The sequence below is a fragment of the Malaya genurostris genome, chromosome 3 (assembly GCF_030247185.1).
Source record: "Malaya genurostris strain Urasoe2022 chromosome 3, Malgen_1.1, whole genome shotgun sequence".
NCBI lineage: Eukaryota > Metazoa > Arthropoda > Insecta > Diptera > Culicidae > Malaya > Malaya genurostris.
Window position 1 is genome coordinate 84,953,200 of NC_080572.1, and position 24,027 is coordinate 84,977,226.

General features: G+C 37.5%; 1 protein-coding gene across 1 annotated transcript in view; it reads right to left on the reverse strand.

Moving 5' to 3' along the window:
• Positions 1-17,196, reverse strand: part of LOC131434536 (protein jim lovell) — a 99,904-nt gene extending 82,708 nt beyond the window's left edge. Inside the window, exon 1 of the mRNA XM_058601295.1 lies at positions 15,518-17,196. The gene's annotated coding sequence lies outside the window, so the exon portion shown is untranslated. The remainder of the gene's footprint in view (positions 1-15,517) is intronic.
• Positions 17,197-24,027: the final 6,831 nt, after the last annotated feature.

Here is a 24,027-nt window from a genome sequence, read left to right on the forward strand (position 1 = left end):
TTGTCGTAGTCTATTATTATCAGTATATCGAATAAAATTTGAATATCTTACACTTGTGAATTATTTACAACGAAATCAAAGTGCGTCCATACTTTCTGGGACAGTCTTTATCTCTGATCTGCATTCGTTTTGAATTTTCGCGTTGCTATAACAGCAGTTTGTCCTTTTAATTCTTTTTTTGTGATATTGCTTCTTAGAGCCCAAGCAAAGAGATTGTATTCGATTTTATCATAATTTGTTGATTGAAATAAAAAAACGCTGATTTGCGAAAGCTACGACTTGAACCGAGAATCATTGGATCACGAAATACGCTCGTTAATCGACTGAGCCACATACGCACACAACTACTTGGCTGATAAATGGTGCATATACATAAACTCATAGGACCGTCGCACTTGCTACCAAATTACAGTCGGAACCTGTATAATTTACTCTAATTCATCATTGGTTTATTACAAATGGAATTTTCCGTCATTTGACAAATCAGGTCTTCATGAGATGTATCGCAAACGGAAAACATTACTACCATTTGAACTACCTAAATATGTAGTAACAAACTTCCTCTCACAACTAGGAACTTTCGAAGTGTCTTCTAATTGCCGGCGACAGGTGTGATATCGTCCATAGGACGAATAAGCAATATTGAGTGGATTGTGAAGTGTAATAAAAAGACAAACATTTTTGAGCTTTTCTAAAAAGAAACGGGAAATGGAAATTCGTCAGCCAAATGAGCGATCGAAGTCCATCCTCAAATCACCGAGCCATGGACATGGCCATCCCTACTGGGACAATTAACCGTCACCGGTACCGTTGCAAAATGCCAACAGAGAATCCTGGCAGTTTAGCAGAGCTGCCGTACAAAGCTTACCGAAAACAGTGGCAGCCGGTGGGGCTCGGTTGCAAACATAACGAAGGCTGACACATATTAACACATCACAAGGAATATGTTATGAGACCAAAAGGTTGCCCATACCGGAGAGTGTGTTCCGGGCGGTAATTCGCGTTGTGCCGAGACGTACGTCATTCCCTGCTGGGGAGGGATTCCGGAGCGAAGGAGGATGGCTGTTTGGCAAGTTGTTGGGCGATAAAAGGTTGCAGTTACGATGGTTGCGTCCTTTTCGTGGTTGACTCGTTCGTGCCGCAGGTGTGTGGTCTAGTGTGCCCAGGTCTCTGTGATATTACGATACGAAAACGAAACGATATTCGTCGCAAATTGATACGGTTTAAGAAAGACTAGTTCTTTGAATATGGGTTTGGCTAAAACTTGTTTCTTAAGCATCATTCCAGGCAAGCTTCCAGCCATGCTAATGTAAATGCCAAACGGGAGTTATTCGTTTGCCACGTGTGTGACACATTTAATTAATTACACGGCAAAAATCCGGTGGAGCAGATTAAAGCACGTGTGGGTTGTGTACCTTTCTACTTCCAACCGGTGGTGGTGATAATGTTCTGATCACAACATCAGAATTACAGCAAAGTGACAAGTATCAATTCCATCCCCCTAAATGTAAAGCACAGTGCCCTACAGCCCTGCAACCGAACCGAAGGGTCAAACCTAATTAAAATACAATACGATGGTGTAATGTATAATTATAATTGCCGACCGACACGCAATGACCCCTCTGATTTTGACCGGCCGTGGTCAGATTTTTATTTCCATCGGTATCCGAAAGTGAAACATAAAAACACATGAACAGAAAATAATGTGATTATGTGGGTCCGTCGGTCGCAGGGTGAGCTCAAGTGCACGATACCTGCTCGATAGTTTTCCCCCTGTCCAGGCTTTCCACACCATCCCCTCCCGGAGCGTGGACATTAGATTGACCACACGGCTGACCACCATCCTCGACTCTCGATCGCATGAGGTGAGCTACGATAAGTCTAGGAGAAATGACCCGGTTTTGATTTATGGCAACCAGCAGCCCCGGATAGTTTGCTCAGCTACACGTGGAGTGAATCGGAAGGGTTTAAATTTTTCACACCAGATTTTGGGCTGCGAATCGGAGCGGACTGAGCGGGATCCGGGAATCGTTTCGGGGAAACATATGATTGTTCTTGTGGTACTCCTCTCCTGCTGCCAGCATAGCCGATTAGGGAAAGCCTGAGACGGGCCTAACGAGGTAAAGGGTTAAAGCATTAATGTTCATAATTTATTCCGTGACATGATTCCGGTGGGAAAATATCACTTGCTCTACCGTTTCGTCAGTGTTCGGAAGATGGTGGAGGAACGCACTGTGGAAAAGTTTTTCAGTAGTGCTCTCGAATGTTTGAAGTGTTTAATGCTGATTCATGTCTTGCCTAATTGACTAACCAATAATGTTCGGTAGCAGATTAAAAATTGCTGTTTTTCTTATTCGAGACAATTTTGCTAGGAATGTGGCATGTATCCAACAGCTCCAGGCGTTAGAAATCTCAAGGCGGTACACACCGTTTGCTCATTTTATGGAAGTAGGTTGAGGATTTCTCGAAATAAGTAGAAGGTGAAAATGCAGCAGAATATTTCCACTCTAGGTGCAAAAATTAATGACAAATTTAATTTCAAATTGAAAACTACAAACCGAAACACGGTCAATTCTAATTAGCTTAAAACATCTTCGAAAGTGATTCCTAACGAGGTCCTTATATTGTTTGAAGGGCATGAAACTTTTCTAGTACATGTTATTTTATAAAAAGGTGATATTTTAAAAAGTGCAGAATTTGATATTCAAAACAAAAAACACTAAAATTTGTAGAAAAATGATGATATCTTCATTGGAATTTATAGAACGATCAATATAATTTAATGTTTGAAGATGATTTCATGCAAATGTTGGCCACGACTCCGCTTTGAATGGCCAACTCGCAAGGTCCAATTTTGACACACTCTCCCCACTATATCGGACGATATTTCAAGAATAATGCCACCGGCCTATAATCCACACCAAACAGTGATTTTTTTAAAGATGCAGCTCTTACTATGCTTGTGGCTGATTTTCGCTCCAGATGCGGCAATTTTACTTGTTGACGTATCCGTTTAACCAGAAATAAGCTTTGTCGCTGAACACAATTTTTCGATAAAAAGTGGATCCTCCTCCAACGTTGCCAGCGCCCATTCATGAATGAATTATAGACCGCACGACGATTCATGATTAAATTATAGACTAAACAATGACACAAGACACGATTCACGAGTGATCTGTCAAAAACAGTGTTGCCAAAACGATACCAGAAAAAAAATTACCCTCTAGTAACACTTTACTTGCTCTCTTATGTCGTTTTCGCTTGAGAAAACTGAAACTGACCCAGAGCAGAGCTGCAAATTGTCAGTCATGCCAAATGACCTTGATAGACTGACTAAAATCATTGTCAACTGTAATCGATACGGTCGAAGTGTCTGTCAAATGAGACACTCGATAGTTCTATGACGAAGTAGAAGTATACTCAGTCAAAGACAGGCGACTTTTTTGTTTCTCTCTCTCATTCTCCTATTCCCTGTTGAAGTAAAAAAATTCAATGAGAGTACTAACATGAACATAAATTGATAAAGTTCATTGTTCTTTGCAAAAAGTCATCGGACTTCGGAGTTTATTGGTGTAAATGAATATAATTCACTGCTTATGATGTTTGATTAATATTTAGTCACATCGTAACCAAGCAGTGACAGGAGAAATGAAGATAATATCAATCGCATCACCAATGAATGAGGGTCCTGGTGAGTGAAACAACAAGAGAATCTAAGTTATGACAGATCGGCTTTCAGACACTCAATATATGATGATTGGTAGAGTCTGGTTGGCAGCAGTCCAGTGACATAAGCTTTCCAATCTTCGTCGTGCAAAGTTGCTAGTTGATAGTGACATTTAGCAGCTCTGACCCAGAGTCAGTGTTGGTGATTGCCGAAAATTTGACAGAAGCTGCTATATTGCTATCTATATTGTATACAACATTTTCAATCCGGTAGAAGATGCTTGAAGAACTTGAGTCTCTCAATGCATGAACCGTGAGAGAATTTTGCTACATTTCTTCGCTCCACTTCATACTCTAAGTATTTCACGCCCTTAAAAAAATTTACAGTCTGACAATGATCGTTTCTGTGTGGAATTTCCCAAGAGAGAATCGCAAGTTGACAATTATCGCAGAAAATCGAATCGATGATTCAACTTGATGATTCTTATACTAGGTTGCAATATTTCAGAACCCTTGTGTGGATCATTCACAGATATTTTCATAGACACAACTTATACAAAGATTATATGCACATAGTTAGAGAAAGCGGCAATAGTAAAATGATTATATCGCAATTATCCACTGCCCATATAGAATCGGATCGCGAAACGATAATAAGCGACCGTTTGTTGCTTCAGAGAGGATCCCCACAGCAGCGTGCTAACCTTTGATTCTCAGAAATTTCATCGAGAGAAATTCGCTCTCGCACTGGTCTCTATTCTGCGTTAAATGAGCCATACCGGGTTTTTGTTGTTGCGATGATATCCGTCTCTCTTTGATGTCACTGATTCAATCGTGTGAAGAGTTGCTAGTGAACGTTCTTTGATACGATAAAAGCCATCCTTGCCCATAGTAGTTTCATCAAACAAACACTTTTCACGAACCTGTGTTGACTTCGCACTTAGCAACGGGGATCTGAGTAAACCTGATATAAAAACCAGGTGCGAAACTGACTCGATTTTCAGTTCAACAACGTTGAAACTAGGTTCGAAACTGGCTTCAAACAAACGGTTTGACAGCAGCTACAGTGGAAACTGGGGTAGGTTTGGCATCAAGCGAAAACGACATTAATCTCTTTACAGTAGACAAATATTTCTCGGAGCCAACTTTCGTTTGGAATAAGACCCTCAAGGCCCGATGAATATTCCCGAGCTCTTGTTTGCTCGAAAATTAGTTTTTGGGATGTAAAAATATTGAATAGAATTTGGTAATCGGAAAATATGTTATCTGTGTAATGTTCCGTTTTGGATTGGACTTATGAATGTTTAGAAAGGAAGATTGCAAAGCGGGATTCTACAAAGAAAAAAAAGAGATTTAGAGGTAATATAATTCTACAAATGATACGATTCATAACATCTTAACTTGTCAAATGACGCAATTATCCATTCGTGCAGAATTTTACTGGCTACTGGTGTATTTTGCACTTCACACCTAGAAAAAATCGTGTAAATTTACGTCTTCAGAGACCGACATATACGAGCGTCAAAAATGACTCATTTTTACAGTAGATTGTACATATATGTAACGCATTTGGAATGTGCTGAAGCATGTAGATTTACACGTCTGCTTTGAAGGTAGTGTATGTTCGACACATATGTGAATCATTATTGTAAAATTCAGTCATTTTACAAATTACGTTCTATGCGTTTGAGTCATATGCGGATTTAAGTCAGCGGTAAATTTCATATTTTTTGCTATGTTGGTTACCAAGAAACGCTGTATGGGTTTATATGTATCTAATATCCATTAAGCAGATGTGTGCTTCTGTGGTTCAGTCGATTAACTGCGGTACTTCGTGATCTGGTGGTTCTTGGTTCATGTTGCGCTGTTGCTATCTATCTTTTGTCTTTTTTTCATTGGAATTCAAGCCATGTAATTTTCAAATCACACAATATTTTACGTGCTCTTGAATATAAATTTGTGGGAAATACAAGGCTTCATTTATGAGCATCTTATAAGATGTAAAATTACAAAATTTTTTCGAGCTGTGTAGTCAATTTTTCATGCGACTTTTTTGTATGGATTTCAATGCGCCCTTCTTATGCCAACTTTCATAGTTATACCCTCTTCGTTTGTATTAGGAATCTATGAATTCTCGATTTGAAATAAAAAAAAAGTTTTCTAAAATAACACCAGATCTAGATTTTTTTATGAAATAACCCCAGATCTCGATGACGTCATAAGGAGTGTATCGAAAATAAGCTATCTACATACATTTGTGTTGTACGCATGTACTTGTGATGATTATGTATGCTCAGATCACAGCATGCTATGTGTTTGGCTGTCAGCTTTTGTTTGTTTACTTGTTTGTGCGGTTGAAATTCCGCGTTTTCAAAATGTCGCGTATTGAAAAGGAATTGAAAATTAAGGTTCTGGACACATGGCTAAGCGAGAAGGGTATTACTATGCGAAAATTGGCAAAGCGGTTTGGAATCCATCATGCCAGTGGTAAAACCATCATTAAAGTTTGGAGAACACTATTCGTTGGATGAGCTAGAAGGAAGAGGCAGAAAACCCGGTTTTTCCAACCGGAAACTAGTCCAGAAAGTGGTATCTCTAGTCTTGAAGAACAAATCAATGTCAATACGTGATTTGGCCAAAAAAGCAGGAACGAGTGTCGGAATGATCCAGCGTATCAAGAGGAGAAATCACCTGAAGACCTACACGAATCAGAAAATTTCAAAACAAAGTGTAGAACAGAAGAAGCGAGCAGCTACAAGGGTCCGGAAATTGTATTCGCGTCTTTTGCAGTGTCCGGATGCATGCGCTTTGATGGACGATGAGACTTATGTAAAGGTGGACTCAAAAACCCTTCCAGGTCCACAATACTTTACTGTCGTCGTTGGGGAGGATGTGAGCGATACGGACAGGTCGATTCAAGTGGAAAAATTCGGTCAAAAGGTACTGGTTTGGCAAGCAATATGTTCCTGTGGTTTGAAGTCAACATTTTTTCCACACTACCAGAACTATAAATGCAGAAATCTATCGATATGAGTGTCTCCAGAAGAGATTGCTGCCTTTATATAAGAAGCATAGTACAACTTCACTGTTTTGGCCGGATTTAGCGTCGGCTCACTGGGGGGTCTTCAAGAAGACTGGTAAGGCAGCTGGGAACATGCAGGAGTTCAAAAAATTTGGGCTCAAGCGTCAAAAAATGCGATGCAACACTTGTCCGGAACTTGATGAAGAGCGTTTGAATAAAATATTGTTTTCATCACAATTTGAAAGAAAAATGTGTGGATAGCTTATTTTCGATACACTCCTTAAACGTTTAAGACACTTGGCAACAACAAAAAAAGGTTTTCTTGGAATTATGAAAACTTCTTGTCCCTATTTCATCTCATTTGTATGGACGTTACCTCAAAATCCTATTTTAGCCACTAAAATCACTATAATTATTTTATATTTCTGCTTAATCCGCCTTGCTCTACATTGAGAATTGATTTACATTTCTTAGAAATTAGAACCAGTTTGGAATAAATTCGACTTTTAAAAATAATTGGATAGCTTTCGTTTCCTTTTGTTTTACATTTGAAGTTTTACTGGAAGGTTATTTATTCTTGATTGACCCTTTTAAAAATATGAAAACATCAGATCCACAGCCGATGAAATACTCAACAGCGTTTTGTTGACATATATCGTAATAAAACCAGTGCTACTAGACAATTATTATTTTATTAGTATTTAACACGCACAATCTAGTAATATTCGATACCGGAACAGGTTCATTGAAATATAAATATCAATAATATAATTAAACTAATGTAACGGATACCTAATAAAACTTGTTGATTGTACTTTTCAAAAGGAAACAATTTTTTTTCATTACGTTATGAGAAAACTTGGCAACTTTGCGATACGAAATGAAATGAGAACAAAGCACAAGGGAGTAAATTAAGTGCAAATTTTCATCTAATATTTAACGGGCAGTTTTAGAAGTTTTCAATCGTTGATTAAACAAGTGCAAAGTGAATATAACTAATTATGAAGTCATCCAACATTGAATAGTGGTGTAATCATGGGAAATGGAGATCATGTCTTGAGATGAATCAAATACTAAATATTCAGAAATGACCTGTAAAATTTGAGACGAAAATATATTCTACATAGGAAAGTGAATTATTTTCAAATGAAAAAAAAAAATCACTGCAGGATTAGAACCAATTTTTTGAATGGTAAAGTGTGACAAAAATTTAAATAAACATTTTAAAACATTTCACAGTTTGGTGCAGGTATGCTGAAAGATATCATTCATGTTCAAAGTTTTAAGATGAAGGAATGAGATGGAAACAGGAGCTCAGATGAAATAGGAAGCTAAATACTATTCGTACATTCTTCAAAATTTATAGGGAAAAATAGGGAATTTCGTACAATTAGTGTTAGCTGTCATTATCTAACTTCGATCTATGCGAAACTTCTGTCAGCGTAGTTTTTTAGCTTCATCTATTTTTTTCATTAGCAGTCGAAGCAGTAGAAAATTTTGAGATTCCAGAAGTTTTTGTTGTGACATCTGTGTTCTAACATGTTTTCATAAGCGAAGCAGTGAAAGATCCTAAAAATCATTACATTAAAATATGGTTTGCTCTTTTGTCTAACTAGGCTTGTGGGAAATACCGAGCCTCTTTTTATGGGCGACAATTTATTTTTCATGCTCCTGAAGGGTTTTGCAGACGAAATAAAATATGCGTAGTTTTTCAATTATTACGAAAAATTTGCCCGTGGGAAATACTTCTATTCAGTAGGTCACCTGAAGCGGCAAGCGATCAGCAACAAAAAGCTGGAAACAAGTGCAAGAAAACCGAAGCCCAGAAACAGTAAAATGAAGCAAAGACAAATTCAGCAAAACGACAAAAAAGCCGTGCATTTGTGAAACCAAAGAGAAAAGCAACAAGAGCAGCAAACTAACGATGGAGGCTTGGATGATGATTCCGGCATTATTTGCCGCAAAAAAATTGAAAAAGAAGCAGAGCCGAAACAACAGGATTCATTGCAACGAGTGCGATCGAGCTGCTCACTTCTATATGCAAAATCAACGACTCCGAATAAATATCGTTTTTGCCTGAAAATATTATGTTTTGATGTGAATCACATCTTTGTTTTCTAAATAAGGGTGCAAATTAGAAAATTAAGAGCTTAAGCTGAGCAAAGTGACAAAACCTTTTGAGCACCAACTGATTGAAAATATTTCTATGCGTTGTTGTGAATGCATGAAGCCACATATTTTCATGTACATATGTATGAAAATGTTATAAATAGCGAGCAGTTTCCTAAATTGCCTACTATGCTATGCTGGCTAATGGCTTTCCCTAACGGAGACGATGGTTTTGAAGGAGTAAGCGACATATCAGTTGGTCGCTCTGAAAATCGAGACTGCGAAGCGCTCGAATCTATAAATATAAGGAAAATTATAGCTAATGTTTCAGGCTTGCTTCGGTTAAATGTAAATTTTTTGCATTCGCTTGTTGATTTTGACAAGCTTGGGAATTTTAGTTTCCAATTTTTATGGCAGAAACACGTTTTAATTGGAAAATATTTTTATGGCATTTATGAAAACTGTGAGCTCGAATCGCTGCCCAATGCATTCCCAAACGAAACCTGAACGTTATAAAATAAAGTGCATAAGGCAAAACTGCAATACAAATTTGAGTGTAAAGTTGTTAACTGTGTAGTTAAGCAAGCACTGTGAAGAAATATAATTGCATACATTTCGACTGCTGAATTTATTTTATCTTATACAAAAACAAATACAAATTGTGTTTCCAGTGTTTTTCGAATTACTACACAAAAGCTGAATGGTTTGTGTTGTGACGCTCGTACTATATCGATAATTATTAGTTTTATGGTGAGTCATTCAAATTTTTGGCAGCCTTGTTCCACATCAATAACTCGAGGAACCCAATGAGGCTGACCCTTCTAGTTTTTTATATCAATTAATTTCATGTCATGGAACTTCCAAATCACGCAATATTACCAATTCTTGCACGTAAATTTGCGTGAACTGCGACACTCCATTTATGTTCTTCTCGTAGGATAGAATGTAGCCAGAATTATTCGAACATTGCGGGTAATATTACTCCTTCGATATGCGTAATAAAAAAATTCATATAACAATCGTGAAACATAAAAAATTTCATCAAGCTATAATTGCTACTTGAGTTAGTACTTGAAATAATACATTTCGTTATTTTTACTTTGATTACAGTAGCTTTAACTTTAGAATAATTTTCCTTTTGGGTCAGAGTACGACCCAACGAACGAATGTGAGTGGTCGGGAATCGAACTCAAGTAAAGACTGTCCCAGAAAGTATGGACGCAACCAAAAACCGCTGTGATTTCACAATGGTTCAGAATCTGTCAATTTTTACGGCTGCGTCATTTTGTTTACACTCTTCTCTAACCACTTGTGCAGTTGTTTATTCGTTTTCATTAGTTTGTTTCGAAATGCGTGGACTTTCAGCAGAACAACGTCGAAAAATTGTGTACAAATGGTGCACAGAACGCGGACTGTCACTGAGAAAGATAGCAAAAATGGAAGGAGTAAGTGAAAAAGCCGTGCGAAATGCAATCAGAAAGTTCGGTGGGGATAACACCTTTGAGGATAAACCGAAAACGGGTCGATAAAAAGGTCCTGCTAACCCTCAGTTGGATAAACGTATACTTAAGGAGTTCGAGCAAAAAAAGGAGGTTTCAGTTCGAGATGTGGTCAAAAAAGTGGGCACTTCGAAGTCAAATGTTCTTCGTGCTAAAGAACGTTTGAATCTTCGAACCTATATGAAGCAGAAACAACCAAAACGTAGTCCGAAACAAGAAGCATCGATCAGGCCGAGGGTTCGAAAGCTGTACAATACGATTCTTGCTGGAAATTGAAACTGCATAATCATGGGCGACGAAACCTACGTGAAACTCGATTACAAATCCTTGCCGGGACAACAATATTATACGGTGCGAGAAGGGCAAGTGTTAAACCAGTCCGAGACATCGATTGAAGTCGAAAAATTTGGTAAGAAAGCTATGGTCTGGCAAGCAATTTGTAGCTGCGGTAAAATTGCGAAACCTTTCATCACCACTGTTTCAATGAACAGCGAAATATACATCGAGGAATGTTTACAAAAACGACTTCTACCCATGATTCGTAGTCACAAGGATTCTGTTGTCTTCTGGGTAGATCTTGCTTCTTGCCACTACTTTGGTATACAACCAAAAATGTCACTTTCATCCCAAAACATGAATTCAACAAATTGCCCACAACTTCGACCAATTGAGGAATTTTGGGCATTGACGAAGGCACATCTTAGGAAACATGTCTCGGTAGCCGAAACCATTCAACAGTTCGAAAAAGATGGCAAAAAAGTGTCAAAACTTGTCGCCAAGAAGTCTGTACGGAATTTAGTGAGGAACGTTCGCAAGAAGGTGCGCCAGCTAGTCTACAATGGCTAAGTAGCAATGTTGAGAATAATATTCTGTTGCTGTAGTCTAATATTATCAGTATATCGAATAAAATTTGAATATCTAACACTTGTGAATTATTTACAGCGAAATCAAAGTGCGTCCATAAATTCTGTGACAGTGTTTAGGCTGCGTGGAATCATTATTTTAAACTTGTGCTATTGTCATATAGATGTTTTATACTTCGTAACTGAACTGTTTGGCGTTCAAATTTTAAGAAGTGTAAATATTTTCCTCATTGAATAAGTTGGTACCTAATGACTTTATTATATTTCTTGAATTTACATCATTTTTTAACGCACATATTCGGAGTAGGAAATTGAATATAAAATTCCTTCCAAGTCTTTATTTTGCAATATGTTTTAGAAGTGACACAAAGCCACAGTGAACAGACATCCAAGTAGGGATTTCAATTTATGTAAGAAATTTAACGGTTGTTTTAAAAAGCACTCATCAAAGCAGCATATTTATAGTAGATGTTTTTCTAGATCCCAACGTTTTTGTTAGATTTTTTTTAATCTTTTGAATTTTTGGTGGTTGTTTAAAATTAAAAACTCAATTTTTCACGAAAAAATATGTCTTTTTATAGCTGTAAAACCTCCCCGAAGTATAAAAAAAGGATTGTAGAAAGTACGTGCAAAATTCAAAAAATTATTGGTGAAGTAGTTTTCGATTTTCGATGGACACGGGCATATATTTTCTTTGTATTTTAGCATAAAAATCATTTTAAGAATGTTTTGTCAAATTTTCAAGTTCATCGTAGCAGAACTTTTGGGTCTGTGCGACGCGCACTTCGCTCTTTGTAGTATGAGATAACTTCCGAAGTTGTGTTCCGATAGGCTTGCAAATATAACAAAATATTCTTAAAAATGTTTTACTATAGAAAAACACAAAAGATTTTTCAATAGACCATCCCCGCCCTTTAAGTCATAAATACAGCCTTCTTCGTTCAAATATTATTGCATTCCGATTTAGTATTACTTCGATGATGATTTTCAATCAAGTTTTCCTTTCAACTGATGTCTATTTTTTTTTGTTTCGATTATAGAGGTTTTAACCTTGAGGTCATTCGCCTCTTCGGACCAGAAAAACTTTCTGACCCTATGTGCGGGGTTGGGAATCGAACCCAGGCGGGCTGCGTGAATGGCATGGACTTACCCATCACACTGTACCCGTCCCCTAGATGTCTATTTAATATTACTTTTGATTAACATAAATATAAACGCTAATTGGCATTTCAGTTGCTCTCAGGATAGCTTGAATGTCGATTTTGGTGGAAAAAATCATCATTTTTGCGATTTTTTTTCAGAACTATCGTTCAACAAAATAAACTCAAACATTTTGCATAACACACAGCATCATTCGAACAACATTGTGTAATTTTTTCGTGGAAAAATATTGAGAAATAAGACGGTGAAGAGGTATTTTTGAGAACGCTTCTTAAAAATAATGATTTGCGGTGTCGACTGTAGACTAATCAGAAGTCAACAAATCAAAACAGCATAGTAAAAGTAGAAGTTTTTCTAGACCCCAAGTGTCTGTTTGATATTTTTCATTTTTTTTTCAATTTTTGGTGGTTGCTCAAAGTGAAAACTACGATTTTTCACGAAAAAATCCGCCATTTTGTAGCTGTGAAGCCTCCCCAAAGTAACAAACAACGAAAAGGAAAACGTTAGGGTCTGGTTTTTTACATGTAGAAAGTATGTGCAGAATTTGAACAAAATTGGTGCAGTAGTTTTTGAATGACGATGGACACGCACTTTTAAAACCTGCTTTTGAGAAAAACGCGTTTAAAATTTTTGTCTATAAAATCAATGGAAACAATTTATTACTCCAGGGAGCCCGTAGGGCCTAAAACTTTCAAAAAATCATATTTTTTCTTTTATAATTTGTTATAATGAAACATTTCAAGAATGTTTTGTCAAGTTTTGAAGTCAATAGAAGTAGAAATCTTGGACCTGTGCGCCGAGCTCTTGTTTCTTCGCAGAATGAGATAGCCATAGATAAAGGTCCATAACTTACAGAGTTTCGTTCCAATAGACTTGAAAATTTCACAGAATATTCTTGAAATGTTTTACTATAAGAAAATATAAAGAAAATAATAAATGATTTTTAAAAAGTGTTAGACCCTACCCGCCCTTTAATATACGGCCATTCATTCTATCTTGAAAAAATAACACATATTCACTGTCCATTTGAGACATGTTTCTTGTATTCTGTTATATTTTGAAGTGCTGAAACATTTAGTTTTACACGACTTCAAGATAGGCACAGACTAAACATTAAACGCTGTAATTAGTTTATTTTGTGAATTGACAAATTGAGTTCTTATAAATTGGGTCAAATGTGGATTTCCGTCTCTTATAAGTTTCATAATTTTTTGCAGTGTAGGTAAAACTTGTTTGAGGCTGTTACAAATTTTGAAATATTTTTGACTGGTAAGCTGTTAAAGTAACAAAAAAGACTCTAGCGGGAACAAAATCGTAACTGATTTTGAAACGTTTGTATCACAATTATTATTGAATTTGATATAACTACAGAGGTTCGAAAGCAGAAATTTATAACAATAATTGTAATGAATTAGATAGCAAATTTAACACAGAAAAACTATATCACTTTTAGCATAGCTTCAATCCAAAATTGTTGAATGATTTTTTTTATTAAATGAATAATTTATTTAGTGATCTGGTTTCTTCTTTTAGTTCTTTGAAATTCTGATAATTTTATTTCGATACGGAACGGAAAAACGCATTTTTTCAATTAATGAACGTTATCATGAGTCTTGCAAAAGAAAATAAAACATCATAACTGATTTTGTTATTATATTGTTATCATAAGTTTTAACTTTCAACTGTTTTCATTTGTTAAATATCTCAAAATAACACAAATTGTTACACATATCAACTGTTGATATATTTGTGTTATGATTTTTTTATGTGCATTTGATCGGGTAGTGTCAATATTTTTAGCTTCACGAATAAAAGAAACAAAATACATCCGTTGAACTGGAATACGTCATAATTTTTTTCCCATAAACACCAATTTTCAATAGATTGCAACACACGATTTCTCCTCCCCATGCAGCCCATTTTCGTATCTTTTGCGTAAGTTATACACAATAGCTCAACTTGCATATGGCGTCAAAATATACTTGCATTTGTTGCTTCCAAATATATCGGAATAAATACTCTTTTTAACTACCATTCATAAAAAAAACAATTTTGAGGTAGAAATTCACCCCAAAGAGCGTTCACGTATAGAAAAAGTGACGAGAGCGTTCTAGGTTTAATACTTTGTGTAATGGAGGATAAACGAAAAAAACATAAATTCGCGTCTCGGTAGAAAAAAAGCCGCAATTTACCTAAATTTACAATCCAAAGCATATAACTCTGAATCCTTTTTTAAATTTCTGATAAAATTGGTTGAACTTTTCATTGAAATAGACTCAAAATGGAATTTTACTTGCTAATAGATGTAATATCTCGTTATTTCCTTAGCAAATACGGCATGCTTGGATTTACATCTTGAGTAAGTTTCATATTTTTTTTGTAGGAGTCTACGATTGAGTTGTCTCAAATTCGTTTGAATGGCGTTATTGGTTTATTATCTGCTGTTATCTGTTGCAATTCGAAGTAAATTTTCATAGTTTGAAGACATATTTTACTGAATCGAGTATAACCATTCTTTGGTAAAAGGCAGAAACAAACAACTAGTATATTTTTTTAAACAACGCATGTGGCTTTTTAAATCAAGGTATGCAAATCCGAACAAGAGTTGTTTTCAGATGAGTTGTCCTTTGACGTTGTGAGCGATGAAAATGCAAATGCTATCAGAATACGGCATTCGTCCGTGTTTTTTGGTTACGTAGGTAGGCAAAATCCTAATTATCAATTAATTTCTCTAGAATAGGTTTCGTTTATTCATAATTATTCTTATATTTTTTTTTATTGACAAAACCACAAAACACTGTACAAATTGTAGACAGTAAATTTCTCGGAGCACCAAATTTGATTATAATTTGTATCAGATGAAAAATTAAAACAACGTAATTTGCCTAGAATGAAATGTTTTACATTTATCCGATCTAGTACTAGAACTGGCGAGTTCGAAAAATTGTGTTTGCCAGCTGATTAAAAAACTAGAGACCCAATTCATGGATATCTGAATTGTTATAGACACCAGAAAACTCAATTCAAGTTCATTTAAATATTCAACGGTAGTCCAGAAAATTCCATTCAAAACCAGTTTCCAATGATCGCATTTTCCACCGAACTATGTATAACACAATTTCTCGGTACATCTCAATTTAGAATTTTCATATCAAGAACAAAAAAAACTCGGTAATGCCATCAAACGAATTACTTACCTTTTCCTAGTGCTTCCTGCTCGAAGAAAGTTTTGTTTTAAAATCCGATTTTCAGCTTCGATCACTGCTTCACTCTGTGATTTCTAATGTAATCGCACACAAATTTCGGTTTTTCTTCGTATCGCTTTAAATTTCAGACATCCGTTTTTCCTTCTTCTAGTACAAAGCACAAACTAATATCGAATGTAATTTGGTTCTACGTTTTTTTTTTCTTTTTTTGGTTGGTTATTTATCCTTGACACTAAACATAAATATTCACAATTTTGTCTCGACACTTCAGGTTCCCGAAAGGTTTTCTCCTTCTACAAATCCGAAAGTTTAAGTTGTTTTGACGCCAAGTATTACTACTGTTCTGATTATTATTTTTGTATCTCAACACTTCAAACCTTCTGCAATATCAACTCACGAAAACGGAAAAAACTAGAATCAATGTTTTTTTTTTATCAGAAGTTCAAAAACGTTTTTTTTTGGTTCAATTTATCCGAAAAGTTTTATTTTCCTGTTTGCTACGATTTCTTTCCTATTTTTGCCATCACCCGAAACCGTGGTCCGAAAAAAGACAATTTTGAACGGTCCAAAACTGTGCGGTCACCACCAACGGAAACATACAGGTTGTGTCCCGTCCGGGGCTAATCGATCACCATCATCGATCCCGATGCGTGCAATGTGGGAGCTGGTGCGGGTTCACTCTGCCAGTGGGCATACTTTCGACACGGTTTTCCTTGTAAGTTCCCACAGGCGCGGAGCGTAAAATCATACGTAAGAGGGTGATAAATGTTTTTTTTTCTTCTCGTTTTCAGTCAACCTCTTCTCGGGTCCTGTTTTTTTTACTTGCAAAGGTTTTTTTTTTGGTTTTTGTCGACCCTCGGTTGCCGTGGCCTTCAAGGGGTGTGGAAAGGCTTTTACGATTGCTGCGAAGGTTGTTCACAGGTAGCCGTTGTCGCCGGGGTACCTTTGCTTGGCTGGGATGAAAGACCGGGAACCAGTGTTTTGTGTCCTTTGAACTTTCAATGCCTCGGAGTGGCACAATAAATTAGATCATGCATCGGTTCACGTGTGATGACGCTGACGGTGGTGTGTGGGAAAGAGTCCCGGTACGCCAGGCAAAGGGAATTTCCAAGTGTGTTTCCCGGCTTACTGACGAGGATCTCCTTTGTTGTGCGATGCCTCGGTCGGAATTCACAGCATCTGAATCTTCTCAGGAAATGTGCTACCAGCTTGTTTGCCTCGTTTTTGTTTTGTTTTTCCTAGAACCTAATTCACTTTCACAACAAGTTGAATAAAAACAAACTAAAATTGCACTTTTTTTATCGTATCCCGAAACACTTTGTGGGTTGAAATTAAATTTTTTTTTCATTTGCCCAAACGTGTAAAAATTTTTCTCTTCTTTCGCTTTCGGTTGACCATCCAACTATAATCTTCGTAGAATTTTGTGTTTTGCTCGCGATATTCGTCGATTAAACTGCATTCAGATGTCGATCAGCGAGAATAAGTTTTCGTCATTTTCCGAACAACTTCAGCAAAATAAAAAAGCTCCGGAACCTGTACGTCCGACACTCGGAAGTGGGTGTAATTTCAACTCTTCTTTTCCAAACGGTATTGTGCTGGGGTGTCCAAAAAACTCTAAATAAACCAAATTTCAACTATCGAACCGCACATTTTGAGGTTTACGCCGTGACTGCCTGAGACCGACTGACAAGTTGTAGCGCGACGGCTAAAGTCTCTCAAACATATATCGCAAAACATATTCGGAATCATACACCAGCCGCTGGCATGAACGAGCGAGCACTAACCGGCCCGTAGCATACGAGTGAGCGAGAAGCGAATTGCACTCTTCGGCTGACAGCAGCAGAACCTTCCTCACTCCCTTTCGCACTCGGCTCTCTCTCACTCGTTATCATTACCCGCTACTCTACCCTGCTATCCATTGGAAAATAATAAGAGTTGTTGAATTTTTGATTCCTACAATTTATTCTTATGCTCACACACTCCCCCGCATGACCGCAGCAGCCTACCAGCGAGCATGTGAGTCCCTTCGGCGAACACATTCGCAGCCACCCATACTCAAACACCCCGCACAACACACACACTCGTATGCCGGGCGATATATGAGCTTTCCACGTCCGACGCTCACACAATCCCTTCGCAGCACATACACCATCACATCGGACCCCAGCACTCATCGCAGTACATAAAGTACCCCGAATGATGTAGCATAAGGAAAAAACAAAAACATTACCCCGTTTTCTAGGAACAGAAGCCCACTCACCAACACGGGCGCACAAAAAATCGCATTCATCTCTACAATCTTTACTTCTCGCAAGTGCTGGTAGCTCACTTTCCAGCCGCTCACCAGAGCTCACTCTCTGGGATCACCGTGCAACAACTAGGCCGGACTGTGAATGTACATAACACGGCACCCATTCGCGTGAGTGGTCGCATATGACACCCAACTCAGAATCCTTTCCTACCGAGCGAGTGGATATACACTTTCGCGAGACATCCTTCCGAAAGCACATGCGCATAATTAAATCTACCGAATTTTCCCTTTGCACGGACAAAACGAATCCTAATTTCTAATGTTACCAAGCGTGGATCGGTCGGTCGAAGATGGGGTGGTGAAATCTGCCGAACTGACAAAGCAAGTCGTAGAGGGTCGTATCGGGTGGAAGGGAACGACTAGAAAAATAGTCCGGGATTAGCGCAATAATAACAACAGAAGCGTGCGGTGACTGAACTGGCAACGGATGAACGAACGAGCAGGGCCTTTGATGCTCGGAGGGTGACCCTCGGATACTCGGCCGAACGAGCACCGCCAGCAGAGGATGCCACCACGGTTCGGCCGACGCTCGGCGTCGTCCGGCCTTCTTTTTCGCTCTCTCCGTCGTCGTCGTCGGCTGATGCCGCATGTGGGTTCAACTTCACATATGTGGGAACCGAACTCTATGTGCCGGATATGAGGCGTGTTTGTTACCGTACTCATATGGGAAAAGTCTGAGCTTCGGGCCTAGAGAGGGGGCCCTTCCGAGGGCGGTGATGTGTGTGGGGGAGAAACACACGAGAGTAGGGAAAAATAACAGAATTTAGCCAATATCACCGCTCGGTGCCGGATCGGTGGGAGTGGATCGATGTGCGCTCGGCTTCGGATCGACGTGCTTTTATGGTGTATTTATGCTATTTTAACGCTATATGTGTCTATTTCCTATTTGCTGCTAGCTAGCGTGGACGATGCATTTCTCTTTTATTCTGGGGCTATGGTGTGAAACCGTTTAGGACAAAACAAAATGGAGAGGTGTCATATAGAGTACAATTGGTGGCATTATTTCACTCGGTGCACTACACGCTTGGGAAAAATTCAAAAGTAATGTTTGAAATTAGACAAAATGGTTTTGTAGCAGCTTTTGTATTTAACAACTTAAAATGAAATATATGTATATAGTTCCGTTACCATTCCAGTATTTATGGTTAATTTCTCATCATACTCACAATTAATGGTTCATATCCCCTATTTTCTTTATCACCTTCTGACACGATTGGGGTATCACACTATCCTATTTCGATCAATTCTATCAAATGTCCTATTTTAATTAGATTTTCAATTCCAAAGTCCCACGACAAAAGAGCCTTGCTGCAAATGACAGTTTCTCTTTGTTTATTTTCTTTTTCACGAATTATCAGGTTGATTTGATCCTAAAGAAAACTAAGTGGGTTCACTATTATATGCACTTCCAGCATCGGAACCCGAGAACCGGTATAATCGAAGACGGTTCGTACGGCCAAAAACTAACATGACGTACAAACTCCACTAGTTTTTTATTCAATTTTTTTGTTATTTATTTATTTATTTGGAGCAGGAAAAAGCCCAATGGAGCTGAAATATAACAATCTCTCACTCCAGCAGGCATAAAACCTCCTCATCTTTACATCAACAGATTACAACAATCCAACAGATGCATGTATGTACTTAATACTATCAATTAAAACTAACCCTAGCTAACTAACACTACAGTAATTAGATGACATTAAGCCCATCGGGTAAACGATATAGATTTTGCAATAGAATTTTGAAGAATTTATACAATTTTGCCATCGCACTCTAAATGACGATTTAAATGTTTGTTGTATCCGAAAATATGCAGTAATTTCTGGTAGGACCATAAGACTTTTCGTTTGACCCTAAGATTAGGAGTAACGATTTTGAGTCCATTTTACAACATTTTCTATAGTTTTTGTTCCGCCAGTTTAAGTGACGTTGTATAATATTCAACACACTTTACTCTATAACTTCTGAACCGGAAGTCGGATCCAGATCATGAGACCTTCCATTTGTGGAAATTGGTCAAACCAACGCTGAGAAAAGTGAGAAAAGATCCATTTTGGTATATATGACCACTATTTCCGGTGCTTCCGGAACCGGATACCGGGAACCAGGGTAGCCGGAATCGGTTTGTTTAGTTGCCTACTGATAATGACTATCGATTCGTGTAGTTTGGGACCAGTTTAAATTTTTTTTCAAGTTATTTGTTTCGTCGGTTTAAGTGACGGTGTACAATATTGAACACGATTTTTTTAAAACAAATTTTTGTCGAGAATACACCAAATCTCGATGTTACATCAATTTTTGTAGAAGTTTGGTAACCAAATTTTGTCTAAAGTTTTGCGATTTTTCACGAGTATTTCTTTAGCTACGCTTTTTTTTATTCGGATTTCTAAAGCTACGCAGTTTTTTCGCATGTTTTTTTCTTGGTGCGGTATAAAAAGGGAATATAATCAATAGCGTCAGAGCGTTTGAATGCAACAATCAAGGAAAAACGACCTCAGATGTCGAAGAAAAACTCATGTTTAACCGAAGCAATGCACCGACTCACAAGTCAAAGGCAACTTGAGCGAATGACTCTTTCAATTTGCTTCCTGATCCACTGACTATACAGCTGTGGCCCGCGGAGACTTCTTGGAGAAGGAATTATCTTTTGCCTCAACATTGGCTTCACATTAAGCAATTTATTTTTCGTTTGAGTTCAATTTTCAGACGAATTTTCACGAAGAGCCGCTGATCTAAAAAAAATGAAAATTCGTCTGAAAATTAAACTCAAATGAAAAGAAATTGCTGAATGTGAAGCCAATGTTGAGGCAAAAGATAATTCCTTCTCCAAGCACGGTTCCAAGCCCTAATAGATATATTGGAATGATTGTATTGCGCATGAAGGAGATTACATAGATGTACCAACATAAAGAGTAGAGGAGATTTAAATAATGTTCAGGAAATACAAACCCTTTTTACAGTGAAGGCCGCGCATTAAGATTTGATATCGGCATTTGGTTTTGTTTTGACGAAATCTTTTTATAAAGAAAATTGGTTCCATTTTTCAAAATCTAAATTGTTTGGAATCGAGAACTTCGATCAAAACGAAATATTGCCGAACCATTCGATAGACGACACTACTGAATTCACGGAACTGTTGTTTGACAGCTATGTTACATTTGCACGGTATGAGAGAAAAATACTAGACATTTGAAGGTGAATATTATTCATAGTGTATTGTTCACATGGGTCGAGGCCATTTCAACGAAAGCCTTTTCACCGATATTCATTTCACCGAAAGTTGTTTCACCGAAAGTCGTTTCGCCGAAAGTCATTTCATCGAAAGTCATTTCACCTAAAGTCATATCACCGAATGTCAATTCACCGAAAGTCATTTTACCGAAAGTAGTTTCACCGAAAGTAATTTCACCGAAAGTAATTTCTCCGAAAGTAATTTCGCCGGAAATCGTTTCGCCGAAAGTCATTTTACCAAAAATCATTTCAGCGAATGTCATTTCACTGAAAGGTGTTTCCACGAAAGTAATTTCACCGAAAGTCATTTCACCGATAGTAATTTTACTGAAAGTAATTTCGCCGAAAGAAATTTCACAGAAAGTAATTTCGCCGAAAGTCGTTGCACCGAAAGTTATTTCACCGAAAATCATTTTAGTGCATGTCATTTCACCAAAAGTCATTTCACCGAAAATCATTTCACCGACAGTTATTTCACCGAAAGTCACTTCACTGAAAGTCATTTCACCGAAAGTCATATTACCGAAAGTCATTTGACCGAAAGTAATTTCACCGAAAGTCATGTCACCGAATGTCATTTCACCGAAAGTCATCTCACCGAAAGTCGTTTGATCGAAAGTCATATCAACGAAGGTCAATTCCTCGGAAGTCATTTGACCGAAAGTCATTTCATCGAAAGTTATTTTACAGAAAGTCATTTCACCTAAAGTCAATTCACTGAAAGTCATTTCACCGAAAGTCATTTCACCGAAAATCATTTTACTGAAAGTAATTTCACCGAAAGTAATTTCGCCGGAAATCGTTTCGCCGAAAAATCATTTCAGCGAATGTCATTTCACTAAAAGGTGTTTCCACGAAAGTAATTTCACCGAAAGTCATTTCACCGAAAGTAATTTCACCGAAAGTAATTTCGCCGAAAATAATTTCACCGAAAGTCATTTCACCGAAAGTTATTTCACCGAAAGTCATCTCATCGAAAATCGTTTCACCGAAAGTCATATCACCGAAGTTCATTTCCCCGGAAGTCATTTTACCGAAAGTAATTTCGCAGAAAGTCATTTCACCGAAAGTCATGTCACCGAATGTCATTTCACCAAAAGTCATTTCACCGAAAATCATTTCACCGACAGTCATTTCACCGAAAGTCATTTCATGCAGTCATTTCACCGAAAATCATTTCAAAGAAAGTCGATTCACTGAAAGCCGTTTCACCGAAAGTCATTTCACCGAAAGTAATTTTACCGAAAGTAATTTCACCGAAAGTAATTTCGCCGGAAATCGTTTCGCCGAAAGTCATTTTACCAAAAATTATTTCAGCGAATGTCATTTCACTGAAAGGTGTTTCCACGAAAGTAATTTCACCGAAAGTCATTTCACCGATAGTAATTCCACCGAAAGTAATTTCGCCGAAAGTAATTTCACAGAAAGTAATTTCGTCGAAAGTCGTTTCATCGAAAACCATTTTAGTGAATGTCATTTCACCAAAAGTAATTTCACCGAAAATCATTTCACCGACAGTCATTTCACCGAAAGTCACTTCACAGAAAGTTATTTCACCGAAAGTCGTTTTACCGAAAGTCATTTCACCGAATGTCATTTCACCGAAAGTCATCTCATCGAAAGTCGTTTCACCGAAAAAAAATCACCGAAGAGCATTTCCCCGGAAGTCATTTTACCGAAAGTAATGTCACCGAAAGTTATTTCATCGGAAGTAACTTTTCATTTCACCGAAAGTTGTTTCACCGAAAGTCGTTTCGCCGAAAGTCATTTCATCGAAAGTCATTTCACCTAAAGTCATATCACCGAATGTCATTTCTCCGAAAGTCATTTTACCGAAAGTAATTTCACCGAAAGTAATTTCGCCGGAAATCGTTTCGCCGAAAGTCATTTTACCAAAAATCATTTCAGCGAATGTCATTTCACTGAAAGGTGTTTCCACGAAAGTAATTTCACCGAAAGTCATTTCACCGATAGTAATTTTACCGAAAGTAATTTCGCCGAAAGAAATTTCACAAAAAGTAATTTCGCCGAAAGTCGTTGCTCCGAAAGTTATTTCACCGAAAATCATTTCACCGACAGTTATTTCACCGAAAGTCACTTCACTGAAAGTCATTTCACCGAAAGTCATATTACCGAAAGTCATATTACCGAAAGTCATTTGACCGAAAGTAATTTCACCGAAAGTCATGTCACCGAATGTCATTTCACCGAAAGTCATCTCACCGAAAGTCATATCAACGAAGGTCATTTTCTCGGAAGTCATTTCACCGAAAGTCATTTCGTCGAAAGTCATTTCACCGAAAGTCATTTAACCTAAAGTCAATTCACTGAAAGTCATTTCACCGGAAGTCATTTCACCGAAAGTCATTTTACCGAAAGTAATTTCACCGAAAGTAATTTCACCGAAAGTAATTTCACCGAAAGTAATTTCGCCGGAAATCGTTTCGCCGAAAGTCATTTTACCAAAAATCATTTCAGCGAATGTCACTTCACTGAAAGGTGTTTCCACGAAAGTAATTTCACCGAAAGTCATTTCACCGATAGTAATTTCACCGAAAGTAATTTCGCCGAAAATAATTTCGCAGAAAGTAATTTCGATGAAAGTCGTTTCACCGAAAATCATTTTAGTGAATGTCATTTCACCAAGCCATTTCACCGAAAGTCATTTCACCGAAAGTTATTTCACCGAAAGTCATCTCATCGAAAATCGTTTCACCGAAAGTCATATCACTGAAGTTCATTTCCCCGGAAGTCATTTTACCGAAAGAAATTTCGCAGAAAGTCATTTCACCGAAAGTCATGTCACCGAATGTCATTTCACCAAAAGTCATTTCACCGAAAATCATTTCACCGACAGTCATTTCACCGAAAGTCATTTCATGCAGTCATTTCACCGAAAGTCATTTCAAAGAAAGTCAATTCACTGAAAGCCATTTCACCGAAAGTCATTTCACCG